Raw genomic sequence first — 11,229 nt, forward strand, 5'->3', positions numbered from 1 at the left:
AAAGATTGCCTTTTATTTTATACACATACATATTTGGTGTGCTCGTTATACATTTATTAAAATACTCATTACCGCGTGCGACTGCATGGTAATAATGCGCAATAACAAAATAACGGGTTACGTGTTCCATATTTTCCAACAACACGCAAGAACGTACGGTCAAATATTATCTAGTTTTGCCGTCATTTTTGAACAGACATCAGCTCATTATATGCAGATTACGCGAAGGCTAAAATCATCGCGATAATATTGCCGATGCATTTAGCAAACGCCACTGCTTCATAAAGCGATAAATAATTGCTCGGTGAGAGGAGGCATTGTACTGTTTTTCGGTAATCAGGCGTGAATAACAATGGTTAATCGTGCATGAAACGCATATGAAAGTATACGCTTTGTTCTGTTTTTAATGCACCGAGGTCCGTATCGATCGAACAACAATGTATTAGAAGCAATGTAAATATTTTTAAAACTCTCACACGACATTATCACGATATGTTTAATTGCGTCAATACAGCTAATATTTCTAATGATTATTTCTAACGTTCATTGCGCTAGCGAGCGACGTAATAGACACGAGATTCCATTGATATCTGATTATTTCCTTCGAAATTTAATACAATTATCGACCGTGAATATCGATCGTGAATATATATGTTAAACAAGAGACTCAAAACGTTGAGCGGGACGAGTGTTACGACGTCCGCGAATTGTTTATAGAGCATAAATTTTCAAGACTGCCGCTCTAATTGACTCGTAAATTTCGCTCGTGCAGTAAATCATACCTGCGACGCTGCGTACCTGCGTTCGCAAAAATTTACGTTATTATAACAGTCTTTCGGCGCGAGATGTGAAATGCGTTACGCTCGAACAATCACGTTTCCGGAAAAAGGATTTCACGAAGGACCGACCATTAATGTCGCCGGGTTAGCATTTAAATTCACGCACGGCGTCAAAGATGCAGGTGGCACTCTTTAGACGACTCTAAATTGCGTCCACCGGCAGACAAACGCACGGCCGCATCAGAGCCAGTCCTGTGTTTGTCCCGGTAGTTGCCAGCGACTAAGCTAACGGAGCCGGCCAGCATGTATACCGGGAACTCGCAGAAAAGGGACACGAACAGAAGGCCCCTTAGTCCTCCGTCTCTGTGTTCCACTACCCCCCGCCGTTACTTGTCTTATCGGCGCCCCGGCGTCGTCCACGGTGCTCTCGGCATCTCACCCTCGCCAGTCAGAATTACGTTTGTGTGCTCGGACACCATTACCTTAATTAAGAGCGAAGTTTTCTCAAGCTGCCCGCGCGCGAACACTTCCTACAAACTAAGTTCTCTATTGATTTTATCTTAATATCCTTAAGTTCTTCGCAGTTCCTCCTTTTATTCTTCTTCCTCCGCCACTCGAAGGGAGCTACGTGCCGCGACTAAATGGCTTTACATGCATAAGACGTCTCGTCATTAATGTCGCAAAACTTATCGCCGCCTTAATGAGAATTCCTCGTAACTCCATTTTTCTAAATATGACGCGCGACGCGAAGACTGTTTAAGAATTTTTTTAATGTAGTTGCGCATTAAGTTCGGAATTCACTCTCTTAAATGATTTACGATGTTACGCTTTACGGCGCCGGAGAACGGATGTCTTTATCACGGGATAACGATAAAATACTTATCTTCTTTAGTAAAAGTAAAACTGCGAAAAATCCTCTCTCATCACGCCGCGCCCATTACATATATCTTTTCACGCGGGCTCCTTGTAAAGGAGTTCGGATATCATTATTGCCTTAGAGTGGCAGTTTTTAAATAATTAACTATAAGACGTTGTTAATCCGAAGATTCACTCCTCCAGTCACTTTATCGTATACTTTCGTATTTCCTTTATATCTTTTGATTGACACTCTTTTTATCCCTTATTTTTTTTTCTTTAGACTTTGAACAGGCACCGAAGAAAACGACATAAATACCCTTAATTCTGTTCGGATCTATTCACAAATGTTGCGATAGGCCTAAAAAGCCATAGTGCGCTTACTTATGTTAGTCCTTTTTGTGTTACTGGATTCTTTTCATTCAAAATATCTCTAATGCCATGCCATGCTTTACAGAAGATTCCATAACAAAAGGAATGAGCTCTAAAAAAAAAAAAAAAAAAAAAAAATTTGAAATTCCAACTTTGTGTAAAAGAGCCGATCGGCGACACAGGGGAGGACAAAAATTATATATTGTACATGTATTGGAATATCTCAATACAGGTAATAGATTGCGTAAAGAATTTCATGTGAGAATGTGTAAGATTATGATTAAAATATATTTTACAATTAGGGGAGCATAAAATAATATTAGAGATATAATACAAATTAATAAAATTGGTAAAATTTTATATTACTTTATTTAGTAAAATTTTGTTACAAATATATATAATATAAAAATATATTAATATTTATCTTTTTTTTAATTTATTGAATTTGATATTTTTGTTAACTAACTGATGATGTAATTAGATAAATATACGCGAAGATGTATTTTGATTTAAATAATCGACGTTTACTAGTTACAGTCAAAATGCAAGTATATAATGTACTACCAAGTTATATGTACTAACATTTCACATTATTTGTTTTCAATTTCTGATAGAAGGCCAAGCATTTTGCTACGAAGAATCGCGGGAGTGAGTACGACGAGAAGACGTGGAGATAACGAAGAAGGAGATGGATGGAAGAACGAGAGTAATAGGAAGAGCAGCGCTTCTCCAAGAGGTGTAGAGTGACCGGAGCAAGGAAGAGAAGATGAAGCCGAAGAATCAGTCGGTCGTGGTAGAGCCCGTCTTGGCCTATACTGGACTCAAGGCTATCAACCTCTAAGCATCCATTAACTACCAGACGTCGAGGTGTACGGGCGCGCATACATGCACACGCACATCCACGAATGCATGTATATACGTACGCATTCGCGGAGACGGCTACCCCGCAGTATTTCACCGGCGTCCGCAATTTCGCGGTTCCAAGCAACGGTGCTGATTAGACCGCAAACGTCGCTCCCGCTCCCGTTGTTGGCGGCCGAAAGCGCACGGCCACCAATGCTAAATACGCTTCGTCAGATCGTTGAAAAATTTATTTTGCGAACGCATGTATTTCGCTCGCTGAATGTGTGTCGTTCTATATATATACGTGTATACGTTCAAAGCGAGGAATGCGCGATCGCGAAATGCCGAAATACCGAACGCGAGTTTTACCCGAACGGGTCGTGGGTCGCGGTCACAACGGTACGCGAAGACCGGCGCGGCGCGGCGCGATCTACCTCGAAAGAGAGACGCCGCTCGAGAGCAACAAGTGAAAGTCAGTTTGTGTGTGCCACGGAACAACGTAGTCGGAAATCATGCGCGGTGCGCATTATCTCGTTTCCCCAGTCAGCTGCCTCCACCCGGTATAATCAGCTCGATCGTATCCGTTAAGATCTTGCCTCGCTTCGACTTCGACTCGTTATTAACCGTTATCAGCTTCGATCGAGATATCGGTCGATGCGAGACTCGGCGCGGCGCGTCCATCGTTTCCCGATCAGCGCCGACGTGTAAGCCGACGTTTGATGAATTCAATCTCGCCGAGCTAGCGCGCAATAGTATAACGCGGCGCTAGTCCGTCCGTTCGCGCGCAGCTCGAACAAACCTGACCGACAAAAACTGGCCGGACAGGTAAGCGGTAGCGAAATACCTGACGCCGTGAGGCTAAACGCGGCGTGGTAGACGCTGTCCTAGACGGGGCCGTTTCGCTCGGCGCGAGGCCGCCGAGGCGCGAGCACGTTTCCTTCGGCCGCGAATACCGCCGTGCGTGCGTTAACGAGTACGCGAGGTGGATTGTTACCTCGTCGCGTATGATTTACAGCGACTTTAAAGATGAGATTGGCCTTTTGTTGAGTACACTCACGGGATGTAACGATGATCCGACGTGCCGAGTAAAATTGCTGCCGAGTGGATTCGCGAGATAAACTCGCCTTTGAATAACGTGTCAAAGAGATCTTTAAGATCGCTTTGAACTAAATTCGCGAGAGATGCACAATGTCGCAAATAATATTTGGACTCAAAAGGGAAATAAATTAAGTATAGAGTTTCCTGGCTTACGTTAATTCGAAAGTATAGGTGTGCGGCTTGCGTCCGACTTCGATCGATTCCAGAAGATCTCGTCGGGATCGTGACCTTCGTTCGGTCATTATAGCCGCCATAAATCATACGGGAAAATTACATCGCGGACTCCTCGTGATGAGAGTATTACTTGCCGACGCGAATACGGGAATATTCTCGGTGAAATCAGACGAACTAACATCCTGCGTGTACCGAAGCACGGGGCTCTCGCTATAAAGTTCGCGTAGATATTCCATACGCAATCACGATACTTACGTTCGCGCGGTTCCGACATTAACGAGGAAAATTTGCGTTTAACATCGAGAGAAGGTGTCGATAATGGAGATGGGAAATGATCGGGGCTTAAGTGTACCCTGACGAGATGGTTAATGACTAATGCGAATCTGGAAAACAGTCCAAGAACGAACAAAATCTGTCCTCGTGCCCGCTGCGCTGTACAAATCGATAATTGGAACATCAGTCATTTTCACGCCCGAAATATCCAATCTTCGAAAAACACGACGCATATTTGGCAAATCGTCGTATTTTTCCCGTTTGAATTCTCGTACGGTACACTGATTACATTATCGTTCATTTTACAGCGCCGAATGTTTCACTCGTTTAACAATCGCGGGTATTTATTGCTCGCGTGCAATTTGCGGATCTTCTGATTTCGATTCGAATTAATTTCTGCCATTCGGAGGGAGTTTGGCCTGTAAACAATCAACGCGATTATCGTAATCGAGGGTCGCACTGTTCGCTTGTTCACACCGGCGCGGGGTGGGACACGGCAGACGGCACGCACACACACATGCAATTATTTCGCTAACAGATGCCGTATGGCGTATTGATTAAAACTGCAATCATCGGACGAGACCACAGAGGCACAGAAATCCGATAAAAATCGAAGGCTCACTCTATGTCTGCGACGTATCGTCGAATAAAATTGGCAACGGTCACAGCTGGTCGGTTCCGAATTGTGTAGGAACCATTTGTAGAGATTTAGCGACCGTAGCGCGAACATCTTTTTCGGAACGCGTAACAGTTCCGTAACTTTTGTATGTACTTTTATGACCGGACGACGCGACATCGGTTTAGCGTTAAACACGCACAGCGAAAATATAGACTAACGTGCGCCACAGCCTCTGCAACTCTGTTTACGTTTTACGATTTATTTCCGGTGATGGACGCTTTCTGTAATATCAAGCAGTTTTCTGAGAAATGTAAAAACTCCGAACGAATCTCCCGGATTCGCTCGAAACTTCGTTGGGGCAACTATTCTCGTGTAACAAGTCACCGAACTTCGTTCCCGGAAAACTCGATTACGTTTTGAATAAATTAACGAGAGTCTTTTCCGAGCGCGCTCGTTACTCTCGCGGAAAACTAGGACGCGACCTTCTTCGCGCGCGACAGAAAAAGAACGTCCGAGGGACGTCAGTCAGGAAAAGTTGCAGCTTCGTGACACCACCAGCCTAACTTTGCGCCGCGAGCACGGACGGAGAGACGTTCGCAAGAAGAGTCTCTCTTGTCATCGCGCTGACAAATTGCTTCGCGCAAACCGTCGCTGGCTGCTAACGTAAACACGAAGCGTCGTGCGTCGTGCTGCAGATTGTTGCACAGGCACACTTGACGCCGTTACATGGGCGGATGCAAGTGGCAAAGGTCGACCTATAGTCCTATCGATGAAGCGCCGCCGGTCTGCATCGACGGATCGATAAGCGTTTCGACAGCGGCGAACAATAGCCCCTGTATAGGCTGTAGCCGGCCTTTATTTCAGGTGGGAATGGTGGTCGACAGGTGGAAAATGACAGTAATAAGTTTCCCGAAAGAATTATGAATCCCCAGCGACGATGGCGCCGACGGGAGGGTGCGGACCGTTCATTTATTCGTATATATCCCAACCGCGCTTTATGGGAATTCCGTCGGAAATATTTCAATACTCGCCGGAATAGCAGCCCGCGGGATGGCCCTGTTTCGTCCGCTCCCTCGCTCTCTTTCGCATCGCTCTTGTGACTCCTAGAGATATCATTGCCACCTTTGACCAGAGAGGATACGGCCTTAGAGGCGTTCAGGCATAATTTCACGGATGGTAGCTTCGCACCACCGGCCGCACCAAATGTCCGAACCTGCGGTTCCTCTCGTACTGAGCAGGATTACTATCGCAATGACTGGTCACATTTACGGCACAATAAGCTATGATACCTAGGATATTAGATTTTCTTCAATCATCCGAAAAGCGATAGAAAACCTGCAGAATAAGCTACTATGAATAAAAGTGCAAAATTTGCGTGAATTTGTTCGATAAAATAAAAATTTAATATTGCTTTAATAATACATTATAATTTATAATTATACATATATTGATACATATATTGATTTATTATTGTAAATTTAACTTATCTAGAAAATCGAGTTCCGTCGATTTTTCGACGGATTATCCGAATAGGGAATTTACCTTTCCGTCGGGGATATACGAGGCGATGGATGCGAAGCGTTTCAAAGAGCCTACCGGAGAGTCGGATTACAAAGAAATCCGGAGGCGCAAAGCTAATTCTGAATTAGGTGTCTGCTTACAATCTGCCGCTGTTGCCGAGACTATGCACTTTATTTGTAACGAAGTATAGCGGCTCGCAGTAAGTGCACGAGTATCTGCACAGAAGCGGTTTTGCATCTTTAAATTCCTGAGAAGGTAGAAAAGGCTATTCAGAGAGGCATTTATTCGCGAGACGATCGAGACTGGGCTTTTTAAGTGGATATCGCATGCCTGACTTGTCCACCCACCTACCGCGCATTGCAAGATTTACAAAACCTAACACGTCTTTCTCCTCGCGCATACATGTATTTATGTGCGTGCGCATGCTTTAAGAGTTTAATAAAAAGAAAGGTATAGATATTTCAATAACCGGTTCTAAAGATTTCTGAAATTTTTAGCGACGTGAGAGAATATCACTTTTGTCGAGATTTTTTGAAGGAATTATTCGAGCAAACGGAAGCGAAAATATTGGCTCTTTTCGCGTCGAATGTACGCCGAATTATTTCCAGTGAATTGAAAATAAGTTGAACTGGAAATTCCCTTAATTAACTTGCCTCGTACTACGTTTAATGGTCCAACAAATAGTATAACAATTTTCAAATGTAGCACCACATTTCCGTAATGTTAGACCAGAGTAAAATTTCAATTTTCCGGGCCATAAAGTATGAGTACGCTGCGTAGGAGAGCCCACGAGCAGATCGCAAGCCGAACGATCTTCTAAACGGATATCGATGAAATGGTATATCATCTGTATTAAAATTACAGTAATTTTCTGACGCAAGAGAAATTCCACTGTTCCGAACATGCGAGCTCCATTATTTTATTTTCTATACTCTTTACCAGACAGTCGTTTTAGCGGCTGTACTTATTTTTTGAACATTGCATAACGTTAAAAGAGATATATAACCATTTTTTTCAAATAAAATCTGACTTCCTCGCGGAGCGTAATGCAGTCTTCCAGCTTGACAACGCCGGAATCGAATTACGGCTAAAGAGGAGCCCGGCAGGAAAGAGGAGAAAGCGAAGAGAGAGAGAGAGAGAGAGACAGACAAATCAAGCGTGCATAATCGATGTTCGCCGCAAGAGAACTCTTCATAATCCAGTCTCGATTCACCTCTCGAATCTCGTCGCGGTATCAATCAAGGCGTTATACTTTCTGTAATCTCCAGACCAAATTCCAAACAAATTATCCCAGGATCTCGGTGGACAAGCAGCTCGTGGCGTTTTATAAATGATCCCCGCGGAATAAGGAATTGCGAACATTAGTAAAGGGTTGTCAGCGTTTTCTGCTCGGCGTATCTGCCGCAGCAGCTGCCGTTACCGTCTCCGAGTGAGGAGAATTAAGCAGTCTTAAACGCTCTTTGATACCGACGTCGACATTTTGAAATATTTTTCTGCGCGCCATACCGCTCTACCGCGTTGACGCCTTCATTTTTCACAGTGACTGAACCGCCGCCGTAATAAAAGTGTCGAGAAATGTTCTTATTGTTTTCCACGAAAACTTCTTACAATTTCGGACGTCAGTTGCATACGATGTATTGCGTTACTTGTTACGAATTGTTTGACATATAAATTTTCCACAATCGTAATACGTGCATTACCGCGCGCGCGATCGATATTTGCTTGATTAGAATATCTGACGTCCCAAAACTATCGGCTATGTGTCGGGGGAACACACTTGTGTTCTCGACATCATAGATTCTTCAACAATGCTCCAGATGGACGCATAATCGAGACACACGCGAACATTTGACAGGTAGGCGTACCGGAATATGAATTTATGTATATGATTGACATCGTGTTATATTGTGGTTGATTGCGTGTCAAGACCGATGGCGTTCCTTAAAAATATTGTATAACAATATATAATACATATATAATTGTGTGAACAAATGTTGCATGTTATGCGATTATACTTCAATTTTATCAATCTCGTATATCAAATACGTAACATACATATATCAAATACGAAACATAACTAGATTAATCGAAATCGAAAAAGTTGAAATCGCAATAGTTCCCGAGTAATGAGCAATTAAAGTCTTTCTGATATTATCTACAGAGTTATGATAATTTTATGTAAATACTTTTACGACCGCAAACGAAGATAAATTTTATTCTTTACATAAGCATTAAATTTAATGCGCTATAGCGACCAACTCATCGGAATTATTACGAAAGAGCAATTATTACGCAAAGAGCAGAATGTTCGGGATAAATTTATTTTTGAAAACGTTAAATATGTGAGTTGTCATTTATGACAACAAGTCGGTTGGCTCGCGGCGTATTGGTACGTATCATTGTGGTATACAACGCGCTGTTGCGTATATACACAAGGTTACCGCCTTATCATTCGTGCGTCGAACAAGTAAGTTGCAGTGCAAGCCGTTCTACGCATCGTTTCGTTATTTCTCGATACATGATCGTAACAAGTACCAAAAAACGTATTGAACAGTAATATATTTTACTATTATGTTTCAATAATCAATAATTACTCCGCGAGATTAACGATTCGTGGCGTCGCGCCGGTTATTTAGCCAAACATATTTCGCGTGATTTGTTCTTGATAAGATCGAAGATAAGATTGAAAACAAAGAATCTTAAACTGCCTTAGCGTGATCTTACGAGAGATTGTTATATCTTTAATGACGTTTGGATCTAAATATATTGCATTTTGTATTGACTTAAATAATCCAAGCTATCCTAATCTTTATAAATTCAAATATATTGCGCTTTGCATTTCTCATTAAATTAAATTAAATATAATTTAATTGTTTATTTCTAAATCGAGAACTGGGAATAAAAGAAATAAATCGTCGCGTTGAATGAAATAATTCAACGGAAAAACTTGTGTTAACTATTTATCAATAATATTTTATTTATTTTCGCAGAATTGTGAAAAATTTATTACATCAGTTAAGTCAGGTTAGAGCGTCGGGTAACCCACGAAATTACTAAAATTTATCGATTTATTAAAGTTATATATAATTTTACTTTTTACGGAATATAAAATTTTTAGTATACCTAAATAATATATTTTAGTATAAATAATAATTTAGAATAATAATATATACTTATATATACTTTTCCCAACAAAATACGACAGATTTTATTTTTCAATTATTAGATCTCTAAAGTACGGTATATCAAAATTGATTTGGAAATCAAGAAACTGAATATTCAAGATAATTATATTGTCCGTACAGTCTTATTGTTAGAGGCTGTGTGTTCCCATATTCACTTTCAATACTGAAAATTTATAGTATACGGGACGTAAATTATAGATTTTTAGTACTGACAGCAGTACTGAGAGGAAATGGGAACACACACCCAGTATTACCACAGCAGACAATTATTTCTCCGACCGTGTTTAGAGAATTGAACATTTCTCGTATGCCGTTTTGATTTTTTCGTCGGCCGAAACGTAACCTATTTCAGATTGCCAATTACTTTCAGATCGAGAGTACAGTGTGCGATATAAATACGGAATCGTTGGAGTGATTCGACTAATAGAGCCGTCGCCGATTTAGCTGAGTAAACAGACCATAGCCGGTTCGTCGCGCATTAACTTCGGGAGTGCCGTTCAAGTAATTGGACTAATAGACTTTTATTGGTGATTAGTCCGCGCGCGATTGTAGTTATCCGCGGGTGTTTTTCGGAAGTGAATGCAGGGTGAGAAGGAAATCTGACAATCTAGACATGAGAGGAAAATGAGGAGGCCCTAGGAGAGGGGATCGGGCGCCAGCGGAGCAACCCTGCGGTGAGTAATTATTATAATTTTTCATTCGTTGTTTTTTATGTGGAATTAATCGTCCATTCCCTCTTTTAACTGGATCTAGATTAAAAGACTAAAAATTAGAGAAATAAATTATTATTTTTTTTTAGAAGAAAGTATAAACTTCTTGAAGATTGTTTTCTCAAAAACATATGATTATTTTATTAAACATCTATACTTAAAAAACGAATTTAATTTGTAAAATAATAATTTTTTAAAATATTAAATATTTTGAATGTGGCTACAATTTATTTTGTATTTACAAGTTACAGAATCAACATAGTCGACGTAGCAGATAACTCCGCTGTTGCGCATCGGTTGGTGAGTGGTTAATAAACTTCTTTATAATCTTTATTGAGGTAACAAATCTGTGACAATTATATCAGATATATGTAGGTATGTATGCATCTGGATACGTATATATGAATCTAACAAAACAACATAAAAATACATGACATCTCACAGATCTGTTGCCTTAAAATGGATATGCTAGAACAGATTAGAATGAATGTTTAATCCTGGATGTGCCACTTATTGATTGATACGCATTTTGTATGATTTGTTGTATGATTTATTCATTGTGCATACGAGGCTGAAGTCGCACGCATATATATTTTATGTAAATATACGAGTCGAATCTTAAAAAAAAAAAAATTGGGAACATCATGAGGTGACATGACATGATAAATTAATAATAAAATTGGGGAAAAATTAAGTATGCATCATAATTATTAAATATATATTGTAATAGATAAAATGTCCAATTTGTTGTTTAGTTAGAATATTGCAGAAAGGAGAGCAATGAAAAAAAAAGAGACAGA

Source organism: Temnothorax americanus, unplaced genomic scaffold, assembly GCF_048541705.1.
Source record: "Temnothorax americanus isolate GAGA-0224 unplaced genomic scaffold, ASM4854170v1 Scaffold27, whole genome shotgun sequence".
In the NCBI taxonomy this organism is placed as follows: Eukaryota; Metazoa; Arthropoda; class Insecta; order Hymenoptera; family Formicidae; genus Temnothorax; species Temnothorax americanus.